This window comes from Chrysochloris asiatica, unplaced genomic scaffold (assembly GCF_000296735.1).
Source record: "Chrysochloris asiatica unplaced genomic scaffold, ChrAsi1.0 scaffold00232, whole genome shotgun sequence".
In the NCBI taxonomy this organism is placed as follows: domain Eukaryota; kingdom Metazoa; phylum Chordata; class Mammalia; order Afrosoricida; family Chrysochloridae; genus Chrysochloris; species Chrysochloris asiatica.
Genome location: NW_006408750.1, coordinates 2197739 through 2206307, shown reverse-complemented (window position 1 = coordinate 2206307; position 8569 = coordinate 2197739). Strand labels below are relative to the sequence as shown.

Sequence of the window (8569 nt, the reverse complement as noted above, 5' to 3'; positions counted from 1 at the left end):
ATTGTGGAAATATTAATACTGCCCAAAGCAATGTATACACATAATGCAATCCCAATCCAGATTCCAACTACATTCTTCAAAAAGATGGAAAAAACAATTACAAACTTTATGGAAAGGAAAGAGACCAAGAATAAGAAAGCACTGCTTAAGAAGAAGAACAGGGTAGGCTATCTCTCACTCTCTGATTTCAAATTTTATTACACGGTTACAGTGGTCAAAACAACTTGGTACTGGTACAATGAAAGATACATTGATCAATGGAACAGAATTGAGAATCCAGAAATTAACCCATCCACATACAGCCAACTGAATTTCTACAAAATACCTAAGTATATTGCATGGGGAGGAGTAGGTCTGTCTCTTCAACAGATGGTGCTTGCAAAATTGGAAAGCAGTGTGCAAAAGACTGAAACAAGACAAAGGGTGTGTTACCTCACGCCTTATAAAAACCAACTCGGCATGGATTAAAGACCTAAATGTGATTTCCAAAATTATGAAGGCCATCAATGAAAAAATAGGGAAAAATGTGAGACCTCTAATACAGGGCATACACAGACTACCAAACATTTTGAAACTTACACAAAAATAAACAAAATAGAATAATGGGACATACTAAAATTTAAAAACTTATGTGCAGCAAAAGACTTCATCAAAAGAGTAAAAAGGAAGCCCACAGAATGGGAAAAAATCTTTTGCAATAACACATCAGACAAAGGACTAATTTCCAAAATATATAGGAACCTATAACACCTCTACAAGAAAAAGACAACCCAATTAAAAAATGGGCACAGGACATGAATAGACACTTCACCAAGGAGGAGATCCCGGCAGCCAACAAACATATGAAGAAATGTTGATGATCACTAACCAGAGAGATGCAAATCAAAATAACAATGAGATATCATTTCAACACCAGCAGTAATAGCAAAGGTTTAAAAAGTAGAGGACAATAAGTGCTGGCGAGGATAGGGAAAGACTGATATCCTACTACGTTGCTGGTGGGATTACAAAATTGTCCAACCACTCTGGAAAACAATATGGCACTTCCTCAGAAGGTTGGAAATAGATCTACCTTATGATCCAGCAATTCCTCTACTTGGTATTTATCCACAAGAAATACGCGCCATAACACAAGTAGATATATACACACCAATGTTCATAGCAGCACTATTTCAATAGCAAAAAGATGGAGACAGCCTAAGTGCCCATTAACTGAAGAATGGATAAACAAACTTTGGTACATACACACAATGGAATATTATACTACCTTGAAGAATAACAAGGAAGCTTCAAGCCACTTCATAACATGGATGAACCTTGAGGACATTATGTTGAGTGATATGAGTCAGTCACAAAAGGAGAAATACGGCATAGAGCCATTATTGTAAAAAATTTAAGAAAAAGCACTCACACTGAAAAGGGGAAAAAATGATCTTTTTATTTTTTATTTTATCTTCATTATTATTATTTCTTTGTTGTTGGTTATCGGGGTGTAGGGGGTGGGGTGAGGGGGAGGGTAGGGAATAGGCACAGGATAATGGAAACACAGCGTGTGGAATAGACACAGAATAGATTGGTACTGAGGGAGGGGCAATACACTAGAAGGGGAAAGGGAAAGGAAAAACACGGTGGATGGGAGAATAGCTAGGCAGGTTTACATGGGCTAAATGGGACAGAGGTAAATAATGATCTGAGCACAAATGTGGAACAACAGGGCTCATGGATACAAAGATTGAGGCATGGTTTGCATGGGTAAAAGTGGGGAAGTGATGTTAAGATGCTTGGCTGTTTGTTGAATCTTGGTTTCTTTTGCCTACTATTGTAAAATAGACACTTGAAGGGGAGAGAGAGGAATAGCCAGAAACATCACTAGAGAACGCTTGTAAGTCCTTCTTCAGCCTATAGCTGTTTGGAATAACTAAAATGGGGCTAGAACTTGCCCAGTGAAGGAGGCTCCCTGCAGAGCCTGATCATCATCCAGAGTCTTTTGAGGTGGGACAATCTCACATGAAAGGACAAGCAGATCAGTCTGAAGCAGCTAGAAGAACAGAAGATACTTCTTGAAAGAAAAACCAGCAGAAAAAAAACAATAAAATACAACAGCAGTCCAATTGACTACCAAAAGAACAAGCAAGTTGTTCCTCAGGGAGCCATCAAGGCAAGTGTTGGGTCCCCTCAAGACAAAGCCCCTTCCAATTCTGAAACTCAAATGGAATACACTAGCAGGCAAATGGTCCTGCTTTTGACCATGTTGGTCACTGATAAGGGGAAGAGGGGGAAAAAAGAAATGAAGTTGTGAACCAAGTCTGACTACATTCAATAGACTCCTGTTAACTTGGATTGAGACCTGTTTAACCAGCAGTATGATGAGACCTGGGGACTCCTGGGCCCAGGGGCAGGGACATGGCCCCAGTGGACTAGAATGGAGTGTGAAGCATCCAGCTGATGAAAAGAGAGAGGGGATGCACAAGAACACCCACACTTGCAGTTAGTACACATTTGACCTGGCATTAGTGGCTGGATGATCAGAACATGACTAGAGAAAGAAAGAGGAAAAAAAAAAAAAAAAGAGTAACCCACTATAAGTAGATGATCTTGACCTATGCTTGTGGATGCAGTATCAGTATAACAAAGGAGCTGATAAATCTCTACAGTGAGGATCAGTCCCAACCTTTTGGTACACAGGGTCAACAGGGATGGGGAACTTAGACATTGGCTACCCAAAATGGGGGAACTACAAAGGCAAGAAGTGACTGGCTTACAAGCTTTCAATAGGGACCCTAGCTCCAGAGGATACAGGGAAAGGTAGAACCTCCACTGAATTTGTTTCCAACCTGTCTGGATGGGGTTAATAAAAGATGAGGGGGGGAAAGGACTCTTGTGGTTCAATAGGGAATGATTGCTATCAGGTGTGACAGTGATTGTTGGAAAGGTAAATGTAATTGTTTAGTAACAAAAGGAGGAGAGTGGCTGATATTGCAGTCCAGGAGTGGAGATCCCTGGAATCATCAAGGGAGAAAAGTGAAGTTGGAGACCATGTCTTGAAAGGCAGCAACACTAGGGTTGGAGTTAGAGGCAATGAAGTGGACAGAAGGAGTGGCTGGGGACTTTGGACTCAGGGAGGGAGAGAGCTTACGTGCTGGTGGCCAGGGGGCATTAGTGTGGTTTGTACCCTTTGGGTGTTTGATGATGCATGCAGGGGATTGTGATCATTGCAGTGAAACAAAGTACAATAGGATGAATGTAAAGATAATGTTCACCCATGTAAAGCAACACATAATTCACAATAAAAACTTAAAAAAAGAAAAGAAAAAGGAAATATATAGATAGAAGTGTTTCATCATTTTCTCTGACAAAAGTATGGTGGCTATCTTTTCTAGCTTAAAACTTTTGGGGATTTTCTAAATTCTCTTAACTAAATATTTTATAATTGAAAAAATGCCTTCAAATTTAGCTTTATGTGACATGTTACAAAGACACTTAACAACAACATATACAAGGATGGAGTCCTGGTTTGGCACTGTGGGTTAATGTGCCAGACTGCAAAGCCGTTTGAACTGCAAGGTCGGTGGTTCAAGCTCACCAGCTGCTCCTTGGAAACCCTATACAGAGTTGCTATGGGTTGGAATCAACTTGACGGCACTTAAAAACAACAACATACAAGTATACTTCACAAAGTTCATGGAAAAAGGAATTTAAAGATAATGGAATTTTTCCCACACACTTTTTGAAGCACCCTCATATATTTGTTAAATAAATATAAAGCATTATCTTGGAGTAAATTATGGATCAGAAATCATGGTGTTTTGTTTTTGTTTTTGTTTTTCCAGGTTTAGCATTTTCTGCTACATTTCAGAAACTACACAGTTACTTTTCCTTTATATCATTCACCCTCTTTAAGTGCTGTGAAAAAGTTTAAATGTTTTGTGGGGATGTTTCTCATACTATTTATGTCGTCTTTTTTTAAAGACAAAATGTCCTCAAGCAGACTAGGCAAACTTTTGCTTACTGTTGCCTTTTTGATTTTTTAAAAAAAATTCTCTTGTTCTTTCTACTCTTAATTCTTAGATTCAGATGTTATGACCTGGTGTCTCTGGTTCTTATAGAGAGTAATGATGTTTCTAAGTTCCATCTAGTTGGTTCCGACTCATATCGAAACAGTGTTTCTGAGGAGCAGCTTGTGAATTTAAATCATACCGGGACAATACTAGAAAGTGATAAAGGAATGAAAAAACAAAATGAACAATCAGGGTATCCAAAGTGTCTTAAAAAATCCAAATAGAACTAAGCTTGTATATTGTCTGTCCATCTAACAAGTAACACCATCTACAATGTGGTATATTATTTTAATGTTCTGAACACTTGTCAGTTTTCTGTGTTAGAGATAATGTGGGAGAAATATTTACCAACAATGAAACATTTAGCCTAGGGATGTCAGATAGTTATGCTACAAAATTAATGACTTGTCCTTAAAATATCAGTTTTATGATTCATGTTTTCGCAGGTGGTAGATGTTTTGTGTTTTGTTTTAAACTGTGGGTGAAAATTTTGTCATAGTCATTGTTTCGTTCTCTTATCTCCTCTTCCCCCCACCCCCACAAAAACTATGCTTCTTTTTTGTTGCATTTGTTTAATAACTATTTTGGATAGTAAAAAAGCAACAAGTCTAAAATTACTCTGGTTTTTTAAATTGAGAACTTTATTTTGATAAATTCTACATCTTTTAGACTTTGGAGCTTACATGGAAGTGTCAAATCTAATTATTCAGCAAATTCTTTCTATCTTCCTGCACACAGAATTAGCTGCTTACATAAGAAATCAGCTTGAAACTGATTTCTAATGGCTGATAACATTCACATTCTTTTAAGGAATTTGGTTTAGTAAAAATAGCAATGAAATACTTTCATGAACATAAACTTTGATCTAGCTTTTAAGATACAAAACTTTTTTAAAAAAAGAAAATATGCTATCAACTTCATAACAACACCATTTATAATTTCCCCACAAAAGTGCTGTCTGTGCCCTGACATTTTTGCATTCTTAAAACTATCCCTTAAGAACTGGGTACTAGTGGCCAGGAGGCAGGCTTGCAGAATGTGCCCTTTGATTATTTAAATTATTATATATATATTCCTGAAGTGTTTCTGTGTATATCCCCCAAATTAAACAAAAAAGGGAATGGAAACAAATACTGTTGAATGATGATGCACGGAGGAGATTGCAATCATTGCAATGAAATGATGGTGTAAAGTTGATGTCTCCCATGTATCACTCGGTTCAAAATAAAAACTTAAAAACAAAACAAAACTATCCCTCAAAACTGTCACTCACTTGCTTTAAAAGTCTCTTTTCCATTCCCCTGTAGTTTCTAAAACCTTAGTAGATGCCACTTTAAAAAAAAACACAAGTTGTTTTTTAGTTAATAGTCTGAAATGAGCTGTAGTAATCTACATTAACATGGACTTCGAAAAACAAATAAGACCAGAGGTTGCATTTTTTTATTGTTCAATTTAGCAGAAGTGAAACTATATGATAGCTTATGTGGTTTATCACTGTTCCTATGAAATTAATTGTGAATAGATGTATATATAGACAAATATACGTAAGTCATAGTACATATACATGATTTGCAATGCTACAATACAATATTTAAGAATGTTTTCACTGGTACTTAATTCTCATATAATTTTCTAATGAGATCCAGAGTACAGAAAACTACTGAATTTTAGACTTCATGTGTGTATGTACACACACACACATATGAAAACTACTGAATTTTAGTCTACCTGTGTGTGTATGTATATATATATGTAGCTTTTATTGTGAACTAGTGGTAGTTTGCATGGCGGAACATAGGTTTTGCACTTAACAAACTCTGTTTTGTTTCACTGCAATGATTACAATCCCCTCCATGCACCATCGGTTAACACTGTTTGCCTCAGTTTTTTTCTTTTTTTTGATGTTCACAGAAACAACCAAAGGGCACATTTTGCAAGCCAACCTCTTGTCCACCAGCACACAGCCTTTCTGTTTCCATGAGTCTAGAATCCTCAGCTGCTCTCTCTCTCCATGCCATCCCCTCTGCCTCCAACTCTGTTCTCTGCTTCTCTAGTTAAGATCCCAGATACCATTCATGCTCTTCCCTCCTGATGGTCATAGGGTCCTCTGTTCATGAAATGTAAGATTAACTACTCCCTTCTTTTACCTTTACAATTTTGACAATCACAGTTAATCATGATAACAATTACTATTGAATCAAAAGAATCTTATCCCCATCTCCTTTCACCAGACCCATTTAGACAAGATGAAAACTATTCAGTGGGGATTCTATCTTCACCATCCTCGCTTTGGAACTAAGCTACCTCTTGAAAATTAGCAAGCCAGCCACGTCATGCCTTGACAGCCTCCCCTGTTTTAGGTATCCGATGTCTATGTTGCCTGTCCTATCAACCCTGTGTACTGAGGGGATAGGTTTGATCCTTGATGTGAAGACACCTTACCTCTCAATTGGTATTTTGAGCAACTACATCCATAAGCAAAGGTCAAGTTCATCAAATTGTAACAGTTTACATTTGTTTCCTATATCAAATTTCTTTATCTTCCTCTAGTTGAGTTCTGATCGTCAAGTCATCCAAGCTATGTCAAATGGATACTATCCGCAAGTTTGGGTGTTCTTGCGCACCTCCCCCCACTTCATACCAGCTTGACACTTCACTCTCAGCTCTAGCTCCCCATTGGCTAAGTCAGTGTCCATGGGCTCAAGAGTTCTCGAGTCTCCCCAGACTTTGGACCAATCACCCTTTCATCTTTTCTCTCTCATCTCAAGGTCAAAGCTTTCTATGAAACATTGTCACATTCAACCCAGGTCATCATTACTGCCTTTTCCCCATTTCTGCTCACAAGTAGACCAACTCTGTCACTAGTGAGCTTACAAGCCTACTTGTGTGTTCCCTTTGAGTTTCAGTCTTGGAAGGGGTTTGTCCTGAAGGACCTCGATGGCTTGCCTTGAAGGCTCCCAGGTGAACAGCTTGTTTGTTCTGCAGTAGCAAAAGTCTGCCTTTTTTTTTTTTTTTTTTTTTTTTCCTCCTGCTGGTCTTACTCTCAAGAAGCATGTTCTGTTCCTCTAGCCATTCCACATTGGTCTACCTGTACTTTGAAGTGGGAATGTCCCACCCGCCTCAGAAGGTTTGGGATGGGGCTCATGATTCCACTTAAGGCCCCATTCTCTAAAAGGCTTGACAAGAAGCCTATTTCACTGAGCAAGTTCTAGAACCGCTTTTAAGTATTCCAATCAGTTATAGGCTGAAGATGGGCTTACAAGCTTTCTGTAATCTTATTTCAAAGTTATTTCATTCTATCCCACTTAAATGTCAGTTTTACAATAGCAGGCAAGGGAAACCAATATCCACAGATAGTCAAACATGTAAACATTGTTTCCCCTCTTTTTACATGTATATTTTTAAATTTAGTGATCTTTTAATGTATATCTGGAGGCTGCAAGGTAAAGGTGTAGTTAATAGCTATTTCTGAAAAGTACTAATTCTTGATCATTAAGTAACCATTACTATGACCATCCTTTGACCGTAGTTTTCTGTGAAATAAGAGTTCTAAATTCCTGTAATTATTATTGTACTATTCTAATTTAATCTATTGTACAGTTAGACTGCCAGAAGCTAATTTTTGGTATGTGCTAGAAATTTTAAATAACACACAAAACAGTTGATTTGGAATTTTGAATTGAAATTTAAACTTTGCCTCTTAACAGATGTATAATATAAGGTTCTTGGACTGTTTCTCCAACATTTCAGAGACTGAATTTCTGTACTGGTAACATTGTTGTTGTTATGAGCCATTGAATTGGTTCCGACCCATAGATACCCTGTATAGGGTTTCCGAGGAGCAGCTGGTGAGCTTGAACCACGAACTTGCAGTTCAAATGGCTTTGCAGTTTGACGCATTAACCCACAGCACCACTCCAGGACTTCATTGGTAACATACAATTAGTAATATCTACTGTGAAGTTATAAAAGGTCCATATCATCAGTCAAGGCTAGTTGCAGACTGTGGAACAGACCATCAATTGCTTATATGTAGATTCAAACTGAAGCTAAAGAAAATGAAAACAAGTCCACAAGAGCCAAAATATGACCTTGAATATATCCCACCTGAATTTAGAAACAATCTGAAGAACAGATTTGATACATTAAACACTAAAGACTGAAGACAAGAAGAGTTATAGGATCACATCAAAAATATAATACAGGAAGAAAGTAAAATGTCATGAAGACAAGAAAGAAGGAAAAGATCAAAATGGATGTCAGAGGAGACACTGAAACTTGCTCTCCAGCGTAGATATGCTAAAGCAAATGGAGGAAATCAGGAGGTACAAGAGCTGACCAGAAAATTTCAGAGGTCAGCTCGAGAAGACAAAGTCAAATATTACAATGAAATGTGCAAAGATCTGGAGTCAGAAAACCTAAAGGGAAGAACATGCTCAGCATTTTTCAAGCTGGGAGAACTGAAGAAAAAATTCAATTCTTGACTTTTCATTATTGAAGGATTCTCTGGG

The 8569-nt window shown here is 37.7% G+C and overlaps 1 protein-coding gene across 2 annotated transcripts in view; it reads left to right on the top strand.

Moving 5' to 3' along the window:
• Positions 1-8569, top strand: part of NR3C1 (nuclear receptor subfamily 3, group C, member 1 (glucocorticoid receptor)) — a 162765-nt gene that overhangs the window by 75903 nt on the left and 78293 nt on the right. The window lies entirely within an intron of this gene.